Below are 14,182 nucleotides of genomic sequence, written 5' to 3' on the forward strand. Positions count from 1 at the left end.
AAGCTTTTGTTCTGCATTGGTTGCCTCAGATCAGAGGAAGTTTCCTTATATCCCACACATGAATGATTTCATAGACACAGCCATATTATGCTTTTTTTAAAAAAATGTGTATATGTTTTATTTCCCCTGCTGGATCTTAACCACATTGATGAGTAGAGAGATTATGTGTTATTCAGCTTGTATTTCTGAGTGTTCTGTATGTAAGAGGCATGCAGAAAATGAATGAGTTAATGAAAATAATAATAGACTCAAGTTATTTATGAATCATAAAAATGACTTATATTAAAGACACTTTTAGTGTAAGAATATATGTGGGATTTCATTGGTATAGAAGGCCCCCTTTACTAACATAGATCAACAACTCACAGAAAACTTTTAGTTGTAGAGAGTTCCTGTGGCCCTCAGAATTTGTTATATATAAAGTCACATAGTTGTGCCCAGATGGAATTTGCACCTACACCTTTTGCAGTCTTTAAGTTGTATGTAATAATGATTGCTAGCATCCATAAAGCACTTTAAGAATTTCCAAGGACTTTACATATATATGTATATAATATCTCTGATCCTAACAACAACCCTGTGATGTGGGTGCTGGTATTAACCATGTTTTACAGATAAGCAAACTGACATAAAAATTACCCAGCAGGTAAGTATCTAAGACTGCATTTGAACTAAGGGCTTCCTGACCCCAAATCTAGCACTCTGTTCATATCTCTGTTTAAATGTAGTCTGATTCCTTAATGTTAGTAATCCATGAGTGGATTAAGCCAAAGAGTTGAATATCTAGAAAATTTTATTCCTTAGACATTCTAAAAGAGTGAGCCCATAACTGTATACATGAATTTCAATCCAGAAATTTCCATTTGATTATCAGAAGTAGTTTTGTGACTATGTAAATGCACATGTATATGTACACACATATATAATATGTATATTATATAGAAATACATTTTTATTTATATGTAATTATATTTAGTATTTAATTTTATACAAGTGTGTGTGTTATCAAAGGTCTAGACAGCACACAATCGTCATTCTTCTGCTTCTGAATAGAACTATATTCAAATTATCAAGAAAATTAGACACCTGTTCTTGAAAATCCCTAAAGAAAAAACTCGCAGATCTTCATTTAGTAAAACAATGCTCAGAACCACTTATCCCTTTATGAACCAGAGTTAAAAATCTAAACAAAGAAAATTCAAGGCCATAAGTGGTAAGCCTTGAATAAAATTATCCAGAGACTTGTGTCCCTTGATCTAACTGTGTCTGTTTGGGCAGATCATTTCGCTTCTTTCCATGACTTTTTTCTTATCTTAATAATTCCCTTATCCTATTATTCCTAAATAATTGGGTTGCACTAACTACTTGTTGAGGTTCCTCCCAGCTCTGAGCCTCTATACCCTGATCTAGCAGCATATTGTCTAAGACCCCTTCAGGTTCTAACATTCAAAGCTCTCTTTTAACATTTCATATTGTGAGATCCCTTCAGGCTTTAGCAGTCTGTGGTTTGGAAAGGAGGAAATGCTTAATAGAGGATGGCTGGGAGCTGGGGAGCAGGAACCTTGCTCAACACAATCTTCTTCCCCTTTATTTTTATTCCTGAATGGGCTGGACAGTAGAAGGAATGATTAAGGGCTCATGAGACATAAGGCAAGAACAGAGTTGGGTCTATTGGGCAAAATAGAAGACACAAGCAGACTTCACGTTTTCCACATCTACGTGTTCACTGAGGAAAACAGAAGGGCACAGAGGAGCACCTTTGACACTCTATGAATGAGAGAAGCAGTTGAGCCTTACAGTTACACTCTCAATTTGGCATTTGGAGTAGGAGCTTTTAAACTCTGTGAACATCCCACTCAGCATCTAGAATGACCTTGGCCGATTCCTCCTTGGCACCTGGCTCTGGTTTGGCTCCTTAGACTCATGCTGTATTTTGAGTACAATTAAAAGTTGGCAAATTAATTTTATGGGTAATCTTGTTGTGATTAAGAAGGTGCTATATTTTTCATGATATTAATTTAAAAAAGATTGCTGCTTCTGTTGGCCTTATGGACCTGAGAAAACAACAAGCAACATTCAAACAAAGGAAATGCCTGCAGTTTACAGCAGTTCTCAAGGATCACTTCAAAACGATAACTTTCCTCAGGTAGGAGGGGATTGTATTTGGCCTTCGGGATTCATCCCAAGCCATCAGCAGCTTTGCAGGAAAGGCAAGGAGGAACAGGATAAAGCAGTGATTTGGAGCAAGAGGATCTAGGATCTGATGCTGACTCCCTATGTGACATGTCACCCCCTCAGGCCTCAGTTTTCTCATCTTTAAAATAAGGGATGGCCTCAAATGGCCCTGAGGTTCTTCCAACTCTATAGTTTTCATCCCATGACTGACTATACCAGCTGGCCTCTGCTTGAGGATGGCATAAAATTGAGCTTCCTAAAACACTCTACTCCAGATTATATTGACTTGCCTAATGTTAGAATTAGGAAAAGGACCTTAGAATGTGAAACCTTAGCAGACTGAACATATAAGATACTAGAGCTGGTAAGGACATTAGCAATATAGAATATTTGAAATGGGAAAGAAAAAAAAAGAAATAGACCAAAGAACATTAGAACTAAAGTAAGTTAGAGTTGTAATCTAAGCTGTGGCCCAGAAAAAGGGAGTGAATTGTCCAAATTCCCAAACCAGGATTGGAAACTCAGTCTTCTTGCCCTCTCCTCAGTGCTCATTCCACTATAGGTCACTCCTCCTGGCAATATATCCCAAAGTTTCCCCTTAGAAAAAAGTTGTCTCTTTTCCCCCTTCTATTATATCCTTTGCATTGTCACTTAAACTTCAGTTTAAATAAAGCAATGAAACAACCCCAAACCTAGAAACAGAAACCTGAGTTTGCACTCTGCCTAAGTCGAACAATTAGTCTCAGAGGATAGATAACATGAAGGTTTCCTTCAATCTTTATTTATTATTTGCCTCCCAAAGCACACTCAATGGTTATTACTTTAAACATTGCTTCCTCCATCGGGCCTTCTTTTCCTTAGTTTTTAAAGAAGTCAATTTCCACATCAAAATGACACACAAATTGTAGCTGCCTTCACAAGGCCATTTCAACTGCCACTCGTGCTCTTCCATTCATTAGAGCAAATGGAATTTGTAATGGTGACTTTTTCCACACGTGTCTGATGGAACAAACTTAATCTGGCTTTGAAAGTCTGTTATCTACTATAAGCAAGCTTGAGGGGGTGGGGAGGGGAGAGAGGGAAATGATCCAGTAGCTTTGTTTTGTTTGTCAGAAACCTTCATGTGGTTCCTCAGTGTCTACACCATAAAATCCAGACTCCTAACTCAGCTTTGACATTGGTGAGAGGGCCCATTTTTTGACCTCTTTACATTCTGTAGTATTGGGCTTTTCTTGCTTTGCTACCCTTCTTGCAACCTGTTCTCCAGCAAAATCAGGTTACTCTTTTTTCTTGACAAGACCATTATTTTTCTATCTCTCTACTTTGGCTCATGTCCCACTTCCTTCTGGACTGCTCCTTTCCCTCAATTTTTGCATGTCAAGATCATACTTTCCCTTTATCCACATACCATGCTATGTTTTTGCAGTAAAACCATTATGAAAACAGCATGCTAAACTTTACTGTCTGCTGTACTTCTGCAGCTAGACATTATTACAAAGTGCTCTTGCTGCACTGAAGGACTTTTGGAAATTTTGCTATCTCTGTACTGAACATTGGACAGCCTGATTCAAATTCCTATGATCAAATCCTCATTACTTTTCTCCTAAATGTTCCAACTAACTTTTCTATATCTTCTCTTGTCAACCAATTTGGTCTTATATTTTCAATTGCCTTTCTCGCCTGCTTAAATTGGTGTGGAAGACTATAAAATAAGTCATCTTGGGTATGGCACCCACAGTTGGTTAGTTCCTTGAGACTATGCACTTCTCAGTGGCATGGACTTCTTTTTTTGTATGACACAATACTCCCTTCTCCCCCTACTACCTTGAACATAGTAGGTGTTCAGTAAAGATGACTGTTGCAATGACCAATTCAGTGTTGAATTGAATTAGATCTAAACATTTACTTCTTTTACCTGATCTCCATCCACATTGAATTTTACCTGGCTTTTAACTTTACAAAAAATCAATAGACTTTCCAAAGTATACTTCAAGCTGAATCCTTTTCAAAGAAACCCATGGAGAAAGTCGTAACCAGTTGACATGTCTATTTTAAAATATAACTTATTGTTTGGTAGTAAACATCAAGCTTTCATTCAATATTTTTTTAAAGACAAGTAAAGAGGCTATACTTGTAGGAGAAAAGAATGGGAAAATTGTACAATGAACTTTTTCAAAGAAAATAAGAACTGGAAGGGAAATTAATGATCTTCTAGTCCAAACTCCTTATTTAACTAAGAAAACCTTCCTGAAGACCAGAGAAGAGATGATCATAACCAGAACTCATTTCTCTTCACTGTTAATCCAGTGTGCTCCCCCTCTCACATTATAGTTTTCAGTAAAACTACTTCAATCACATCAATACATCAAGGACATGTGATCAGAAGGCCCTTCACATACACAGATAATAGCTTGAGTATAATTTAGAATCTTAAGAGTCACTTGAGGTTCATATAGATTAAAGGACATGCTGAAGTCACACAACTAATAAGTGTCAGAAGTGGGACTTGAACCCATATCAATCTGACTCTAAGTTCAGAAATATGTCCACTATACCACACTGCTTTGCATCCATTACAAGTGATGAGAATTAAAAAAAAAATAATTAAACTGAACCACAATGGCATTAAAGACTATATTGGTCGCATTTTAGTGGGTCTATCTGTGGGTAAAATCATACCATGTCAGAAGAGAAATATTTCACTCCAAAGACACAAGCGCAACTTACTTAGTTTTTCAGTGTAGGGCAGAGAGCTAGTCTCGGAGGAGGAGGAGGAAGATGACAATTTTGACAGTTAAGACATTTGAACAGATCTGATATTTTTCCCCTATTTTGACAAACTAAGGTTTAGATATATTATTATTGGCAGGTATAGTACAGTATAAATAGATTCCATCTGCAATCGTAGCAACACAATATCCATGATTTTTCAAACTGGTAAAAACTCAAGAAGAATCTTAATGGGTTTTGCAACAGTCCCCATTGTCATAATAGTATCAGCACTGTCATATTTTGAGAATCTGAGTTATAAATTCTCTAGAGACATCTTGGGTTCTTCAAACAAATGCCTTCCCATTCATTCCAGGAAGTCATTATCAGGAGATACAATGTTGTGTGCACAATAAAGGAAGACCTTTCTCATTACTTAATATTTGTTCAATGCCAAGAATGCGCAAGATGTGTGTGGGGGGGGGGGGGACAAGGAAGCCAGGGATTATGGAAAGGCTAATGAGGACCCTGGAACCCTGCCGACACTGAGGCAAAAGACAAGCTATGTGCTAGGCAGGACTTAGACACACAAAGCTATCTTCCTATCAGCCACCTGACAATATTGGATGTGATTCCAGTAAGTGGCTTAACATCTTTCCTATAAGTCATTCTGTCCCTGGTATGTATTTTCTGTATTTATTTTGTAATATGAGAGAGGTACAGTGAATGAATTTGAAAGCAAAGTAGGAGGTAGCTCAGGACAAGCTTCCCCTAGAAGACGACACATGAGCTTACTTTTGAAGGAAGCTCAATTTACAGAAGTGAAGGGGCAGTGAATTCCTGGCAGAGAGGAACCTGTGCAGAGATTGAGAAACAGGAGACAGAATGCTGACTTGAGGAATATGCAGCAGGTCAGTTTACCTGGAGAGCAAAATTTTGTCTGACGTGGGGAATGTTCACTGGTCCTGGAAAGGTAGCTGGAGCCCAACTCTAAAAGACTTGTAAATGCCAAGTCAAGTCTTTTGTATTTTACAGGATGGGTAGTGGGAAGTTATTGAAATTTTTTGAGCAGAATAGTGATGTGGTCAAACCCCAGTGTGAAATACTTAAAAGCACTGATCAGATTCTTTGCAGAGAAGAGTTTTTCTTATTTATTGCTTGAAATATAGATTGAGATTATAGGAAACGCCTCTTAAAAATGTTCCAGAATCCATGTACAGTTTCTGTGGTGCTACTCTTTCATGTTTGGCCACATAAATTCTGGTGCATTTGGTAAACGAGTTTTATTATAAATGGTAATATCAGACCTCATAATCTTTACTCTGCCTTGAGGAAAGCATCATCTCATCCAAAACAAAAACTTTGTGTAATGTCATTTCCAAAGTTACTGAGGGGTAGGCAATAGCCTTGTTTTACCTTATTCCGGGACCTAATTTTAATTGGCCCAGAGTTGTCCATGGACTTAAAAAGCTCCCATCACGGCAGTTTTGAAGTATATTTTATTCATATTTATATATAAATATATGTATGTGTGTGTGTATACATATATATATATGTATACACACACACACACACACACACACACACACACACTGTGGTTCTTTTGTAAAGGGAATGGACACAGGCTAGCTTTGAGTTAGATCTTGAAGAATATTGATCCTATCCTTTGTAGACAGGTATCTATTTTTTTTCCTTGAAGCATCCCCATATGCTACATTATTCATCTAGGAGGTGTTTGTGAAGACATGAAAAACAGGATAATTTACTTCCAAATAAAAAAGAGATTTCATACCGCAGTGAGAAATGGAGAATTTAAGCATGTCAGTCCTTTAAAGTGCTTCCCCATATTTCTGTCACTGTGAGATAACATCCAGAGAAAACTTCCTTTGATGTTGGGTAATAGCAGGAGATCCAGGGTCTTAATGAGACAGAAAACTTTCTAGAGACAAAAGCTCTTGTTCATCAAGTTCAGAGTACTGCAGTTCATCTTTTAAAAAGAACCAGAAAAGTGATTTTCTTCTGCTTTTTGGCAAGTAGGAAGAAACAGGAAAAAAAATCAAACATTGTCTTAAAGAGGTAGAATCAAGTTGATCTCAAGCATTTGTTTGGTGTACCTAGATGGAGCCAGAGACATGGCCTGGGTCTGTTTTGTAAATAATTAGGTAAGGAAGATGCTCCTCCTAAAAGATCTGTATATAGTGAGCAGAAGAAGTGAATGAATGGGTCAGTATTAGAATGGGCTGCCATGTGAAGTTCTGAGCCAAGACCAATGAATGAGCAGAAACACAGATAGGATGCCCACCAGATAACAAACACAGAGGCCCAAGGTCAAAGTCAGGGAGTAAACATCAGACAGAATTTGAACTCAAGTTCTCTGACTCCAAGATAGTTCAACTGTATGTTCAACTGCCCTTGGAAACGGATAATACTTAGAAAATCTTAGACCTGAATGGGAATTCATTGGCATCTGGTCTAACACTTAACTGAAGCATAAATGCCCTGCAAAAGATTTTATATAAATGTAACTTCCTACTGTCTTCTTACCATGGCTTTATGTTCTGACCACCTACTCCCTGAAAGCAGGTAGGGCTTCCTACTGCTCTTCCCTGGCTCAGAGAGGTGGGCATTTGGCCTTGTTTTGTCAGGGCCCAGGCTACCATTCAAATTCCTACTTGATGCACACCCATAGTTATCATCACCATCCTATACATGCTTCCCTGCTCCCCTCCTGTGTGAGCTCCTTCCATTAGAATTGACATTCTCCTTGAGAACAGGGACTGTCATACTTTCTCATATCAGTACCTCTAGTGCTTAGTACAATGCCAGGCATGCAGGTGCTTACTAAATCCTCTATATCTGTCTGTCTATCTACCCATCTTCTGTATAAATAATTCCAAAGAGGGGCAAGTCACTAAATTCCCTGATACTCCAAGAAGGCAGACTATTGAAAGGTGAGAAACCTCAGTTTTCATCTGACATTAGATGAGGAGGAGATAATGAGTTTCAATTTATTTCATTCTTTACTCCATTATGGAAGAATATCAAAATTCTTTGACAATTTGTGATGAAAATGGAAGCTCTTCTATGGCTAATTACTTTTTAAAATGTTGTCTTTGTATCCCCAGCTCATGGAATCATTCCTTGTATGTGATAGGTATTTAATTACTTTAAAAATTGAACTAAAAATTAAGTGTTCAAATGCTACATGTTTTGATGACATATCTTTGTAAACCTATCTAGCTCATCACAATTGTTGGTCACTGTGCATCACAGTCTATTGAACATATGGAGGGTGTTTCTGGTCATGTTTGCAGACCTCAGTTTCCTCATTTCTAAAATAAGCTGGACTAGGTGACCTTCTTGTTGTAAATTCATGATCCTATGGTCTATGATTCAATCTGGAAGAGGATCAGTATAACAATAACCTCTTTTCTGAGTCAGAATAGGCTTCCTGGGGAAAGTGGTATTTAGATGATATGATAATGCTCTCAGCATAATGTCTCCATCTGTTTATTCCTCATTCTCATGCCAATCTGAAGAGGTCTTCTTGGACTCTCCTAGAATTGGGGTAATGTTCATGAAGACTTCTATTTCCCTCTTTGCCAGAAGCAAAAAATCAAGTATGTTGTAATTTGCCACTTGACATCCCCACCCCCTACTCACATACCTTCATTCAGGCTACTCCTGTGATAATGAAACAAATTGAAATAGCCATTTCTTGCTCTTGGGCATTAGTTACTAGCTTTAGTGTAACAGCTTTAAAGTCATGGTGTCTTTAAATGGGTTGCTTCTTTTAGGGTCTCTATAGTTCTTTCTTGCAGTCATATACAGATTTGGGGCATGCTTCATTTCAGGAAGGGATGTGTTTGGAAAGATGGTGAAAGAGAGGGTTGATGAGAGTAATGGAGTTGGTGTAGGTTATAATAAAGATGGCATTGTGTTGTTGGTGGTAATGACTGTGATAGGGTAGTAACTATGACAAAATGGCTGTGTGCCTCAAGTAGTAGTCAGAAACAGAATGAATGACCATTACAGGAATTTAACCTGAGAGTTGAATTCCATTTGGTGAAGTTCTCCCAACCCACAACACACACACACAGCCTGTCCTACAGCTTTCACACTTCTGTTCTCATCTCTTCCTATCTTAACCTCCATATCCTTTTCTTTTCTAGATTTTACCAAAGTCTGAAAATAGTTCATAAACTTGAATCTGGTAGCCATATTCTCTTACAGTAGTTTGATTTCCACAAGAAAGCTCAGCTCTAATTTGGAACTCTGCCCAAAGAGTTATAAAACTGTGCATACCCTTTGATCCAGCAATAGCCATACTAGGTCTGTATACCAAAAAGATTTTTTAAAAAAGGAAAAGGGCTTATTTGTACAAAAACTACTTATAGCAGCTCTTTTGGTAATGGCAAAGAATTCAAAATTGAAGGGATGCCCATTGATTGAGGAATGAATGAACACGCTGTGATATAAGAATGTAATGGAATGCATTAATAGAATGCTATAGGAAATGTGCAGCAGGCAGATTTCAAAAAAACCTCTGAAGACTTGTAGGAACTGGTGCTGAGTGATGTGAGCAGAACCAGGAGAGTATTGTACAAAGTAGCAGCCATACTGTACAATGATCAGCTGTGAATGACTTAGCTGTTATCAGCAGTACAATGATCCAAGACAATTCCAGAGCATGATGAAAAGTGCTATCCCTCTCCAGAGAAAGAACTGATGGAGTCTGAATGCAGATCAGAGCATACTGGTTTTTACTTTCTTTGTGGCTGTTTTTTTCCCCTTTGGATTTGTGTCTTCTTTTACAACATGACTGATATGGAAATATGCTTTGCACTTTGCGTGATTTCAATTATATCCAATTGCTTACCATCTTAGGGAGCAGGGAGATAAGGGAGGGCGAGAGAAAATTTGGAACTCAGAATTAAAAATAAATGAATGCTAAAAGTTGTCTACATGTAATTGGGTAAAAAAAATATATAGTTTAAAAAAAGAAGCTCAGCTACCTTAAAGACTTCTGTCAATAAGTTCTATCAATCAAGCCTGTCAATAGCACAAGTTATAGGCTCTCAATGTCTTTTCATTTTTTAAACGTGTCCTTAAAAATAGTAAATAATTGCATTGGTATCCAAGCAAAGACTTGTGATACAAAGTACTGTCCATCCAGGGCTGGCATTCAGTAAAATTAAAAAGTTGAAAATTTTTGTAATTAGAATCTTCCAACGCCCCCTTTCTTTGCTCTGACTCCTCTTTCGTTTCTCTTAAATATTGCAACTTGGTTATTTCCAAGTAGAAAGCTCATACAACACTCTATTTAAGACATTTTTAGTATTTACAAATGGATAAGCTGAGTACTTACTTCTCTACTGATAGGACAGAATTTATGCTGACTGATTAAAACAGAACATTCCTTTCCATTGTTCTTACTCTCAAGACAATCCAGCTTTGTTACTTGTGAAGTTCCTGCTTGCTCTTCTATTCACTGTTCTTGGGCATTGTCATGGACAGTATCCTGATGAAGCAGTCTTCTATAACATTACAATAATTTCTTTGACTCTGCTTTATTCTAATTATCATATATTCTTTTCCAACTTATAGGCTACTGCCACAGTCACTTCCCCCAATACCCACCCTCAATTCATCACTTGGTGGAGAGTCATTTTGGCAATTGATTCTCTGTACTTTGCCAGTCTGGCCTGGGACATAAGGTACACAGTCTGATACCAGCACTGCTGCTCATCCTTCATACCTGAAGAGGACCAATGACATCGCAATGTTGGGGTCAAGGTACAGTGTGTTTGACTGTGGTCGATCAGTCCAATATGAACTTGAAAGCCCTTCTTTACAGCTGGTCAGGCACGGATAGTAAATTTGAATATTTGGGATGGAGATGTCTCTGGATTTGTGCATCTCCCATTGTAGGTATGCCATATTCAGAAGTCCTGTGCCAGCATCTCTCATGTCTTATAATCCATATGAAAGCGTCCTTGTATTGCTTTTTCTCTGAGTTCTTTGTAAGTGCTTGCATTGTGCGAGTTCTCCCTAAAATAGTCTTTTAAATAAATATATATTTGGCATTTGGGTTACATGACCAGCCCATCAGAGTTGTGCTCTTTGCCATTGAGTTTGAATGTTTGGCAGATGAGCTAAGAAAGGACCTCAGTATCTGATATATTATCTTGCCAGGTAAGACAATTCAAATAGAATCAGTTTGATTATCTAGCATGTTGCTGGTAGATTGTCAAGGTTTCATAGGCATATAACAGTGAGGTCAGCACAGCAGTTCTGTAGACCTCAGTTTGGCAGACAGCTTATCTTCACTCTCACACTTTCCTTGGAGCCTCCCAAACACTGAGACCAGGACCATGCTGTATATCAGTAAAGGAGAGGAGGAGGCACCCAAACTGGCATCTCGCTGGCTTTTGGCTGACTTGCGAGAACACAAGGGCACGAAAGTAGTCTGAAGGATCCTCACAGGCAGTGTAGGCCAGGCTGTTCCTCAAGAATTCCTTCTAGTTCACAGCCTTAGTAAGTCCTCATGCAGCCTTTGCTTGAACAAACTTTTGCCTCCTGAGGCAGCCCATTTCACAACTAGATAATTTTAATTTCAAAGAGACCATTCATTACCTTATATGAAACCCAAATCTGCCTCTTTTCCCGCTTCCATCCTCTGGGACAAGTTGAATGAATCTCTTGTGCATGTGGTAGCCCTTTGAAAGCTTGAAGAGTTGCAAGGCCAGCTTCTCATTTTTCTCTTGTTATTTTTGCCTTTGCATCCATGTGGCTGCGACACATTTCTAATAAGTATTTGTTGATGGACCAAGTCTCTGGGCAACACATGCCCAGTTCCTTTAGCCCTTTGCCTCCCCAGATCCCTTCCTCTGATTGAGCTTTGGCTTCTTACCATAACTTCCAAAATGCTGCACCCAGAGCTCCAGATCACCTTTATGACATGATGAAGTCGAAGAGTAGGATCATGGCCTGGAGGATTTATGAGAAAATCAAGCTGAAAACCACACCAGATGAGAAGGCATGGAGACTTCAGAGGAGTGGAGAGATTACTCAGGGCCATTAGAGCATTAAAAATACTTTAGTCTCATTTCCATGATCAACAAAATGGTCTCAAATGGGCCCAGTGACTAAGCACCTTGGTATTAGTTTGCTTTGTAGGAACATCCATTTGGAATACTAAAGATTGTCCTTTCATATTTTCAATGATACAACAACATCCAATGAATGGGCAGATGAGAATAATTGTTTTTCCACTGGCCATAAAGGTAGCTAGCTGAAGCAGGTGCTGTGGAGAGCTTAGAGCTTGGTCAGACATCCTGTGACATCAAAGCCACCCACCGCCTCCCGGGCCATTACCAGTCATCGTGACTTCTGTCTTGCTACATGGACTTAAATGACTCTGGAAGTGAAGAGTGAGGCTGATGACTGTGCAATTCTGCCTTACTTAAATCCAATTCAGTCTTGAGTCAGGAAATCACCCTCTGATGTTACTGGCCTCTTTGAAAATAAAGAACAAATAACAATACAAGAAAAACACAACAATGGTGGCAATGATCCCACAACACCTTTGTATTCAGAGAAGACAGGGGAAACTCCTTATCACTACCACTGGCATAGCCCTCTATCTACATGCCAAAAAGGTAAAGAGATCATTTTACATTCCACTCATAGTTAAACACACACATGCACACACACACACACACAATCTCTATTTCCACTTGCTAACACATGTGAACCTCTTTAACATGCTTTACAATAGTTTCTCTGGTCGACCAAAAAAGAAAGAGTGTGCAGTTGGTGCTTTTTCCCCATGACTCAAGCATTATTTCCTGTGCATTAATTTCTCCTGTGGTGTCAAATATAATTTTCTGACAAAAATAGAGCTGCAGGGTACAGAGTTACAAACTGTAACAAAACATAACAGCAGGACGGGGTCGACTGGTGTTGGGGAACACATCATCCACAACAGCATCAGTGGGGGCCTGCCTGTGGCCACAGATGCCAGATGATGGCATGCAGGCTTGCTGGATGTGATTGGATTCAAGTCATGACTGGCCTCATTCAGTTGGACTAAAGTAGCCAGGTGTGATAGTTAGATCTCTAAGTCCTGCCCCCGGGGAGGCAGAGGCTTCAGGTGGATCATTTCAGCTCAAGAGCTCTGAACTGTAGCAAGACTAAATCCAGTAATGTGTCTGTACTGTCTGGCACCAACATGGTGAGACCCTGGGCTGAGGGGCCACTAGGCTGCCCAATTAGGGGAGAGCAGAGAGGCTTAGATTTCGCACACCCAATCAGAAGGAAGATTAGGCTTTGAGTAACCACTGTATTTCTAGACGGATATAAGGAGAATCACTATCCCCCCCCCAAACCAAAACCAATCAAAAAGTGAACAAAAACGTACTTTGCTCTTCACTTAAAGTCAAAGTCACCAAAAGGGCTTTTGTCAGTTATTTTTGAGGATCAGTTCTGGATTTATGTGCCACCCTCCCCAGCAATGTCAAAGAAATGGAGTTGGCAGCTGCTATGTCTTTTTCAGATGAAAATGAATCAATAGTATTCCTCAGTTCGTCAAATATCTGTGACTTCATCAGTTTGATTTCATCTCATTCAGCAGAGCCAGAGAGATGCTGTGACTGAAATGTTCATCACCCTTTAGGGGACATACTGAGAAGCCCCTCTTAGGTGAGTTAGGCATTCTTGGATAGCAACTATCCAGGTCATCACTGACTGGGCCCATCCTTAAAGCCTTGCCAGGGTCTGCCAGAGTTGGCACCATTTAAAAATATAATAACAACAGCAAAAATGCCAGAGAAGCTTAGCGGAAAGAACTGCCATTAATGTGGCATGTTAATGCTGATGGAAACGACGTCAGGTACTTGTATCTTTAGACCTTCTGTCCACCCTGTGTTCTGTAGCATTTGTGTGTGTTTAGATATTTGCCAGTGATTAGTCTCCATGTGAATTCACTCTTTTCAGTCCTTTCAGGATTCCTTAAGACTTACTGCATAGGATACTCCCAGCTCTCATCCATAGGACTAGCATGTAGGTGTAGTTTTATAAATGGACAACTACATGCCTTAATAGATATGAAGGTTCTTGACCACATGGTACGTCTTCTATTTCTTTGTTATCTTGGCCAAGCTGATAACAGGGAGAGGAGCTGTTTCCTATTTTGTTTAAATGAGATACACAGATATATTGAATGTCATCACTGTGCCTCTCTGTTCCCATCTGTCAGATCTTCCCCTCAGTTTATCATGGACATTCTTGTATGCCA

General features: G+C 39.0%; 1 protein-coding gene and 1 long non-coding RNA gene across 4 annotated transcripts in view; one reads left to right on the forward strand and one right to left on the reverse strand.

Moving 5' to 3' along the window:
* NELL1 (neural EGFL like 1) overlaps window positions 1-14,182 on the reverse strand; it is a 905,733-nt gene that overhangs the window by 51,759 nt on the left and 839,792 nt on the right. The window lies entirely within an intron of this gene.
* Window positions 1-14,182, forward strand: part of LOC140510620 (uncharacterized) — a 106,776-nt gene that overhangs the window by 31,175 nt on the left and 61,419 nt on the right. The window contains exon 1 of one of the 2 annotated variants that reach the window (XR_011969311.1): window positions 10,395-10,680. The exons of the other annotated variant lie outside the window; for it this stretch is intronic. This is a non-coding gene — a long non-coding RNA (uncharacterized lncRNA). Of the gene's footprint in view, window positions 1-10,394; window positions 10,681-14,182 lie in introns of those variants that run through there. 2 annotated transcript variants of the gene reach the window in all.

This window comes from Notamacropus eugenii, chromosome 6, assembly GCF_028372415.1.
Source record: "Notamacropus eugenii isolate mMacEug1 chromosome 6, mMacEug1.pri_v2, whole genome shotgun sequence".
Lineage (NCBI taxonomy): Eukaryota > Metazoa > Chordata > Mammalia > Diprotodontia > Macropodidae > Notamacropus > Notamacropus eugenii.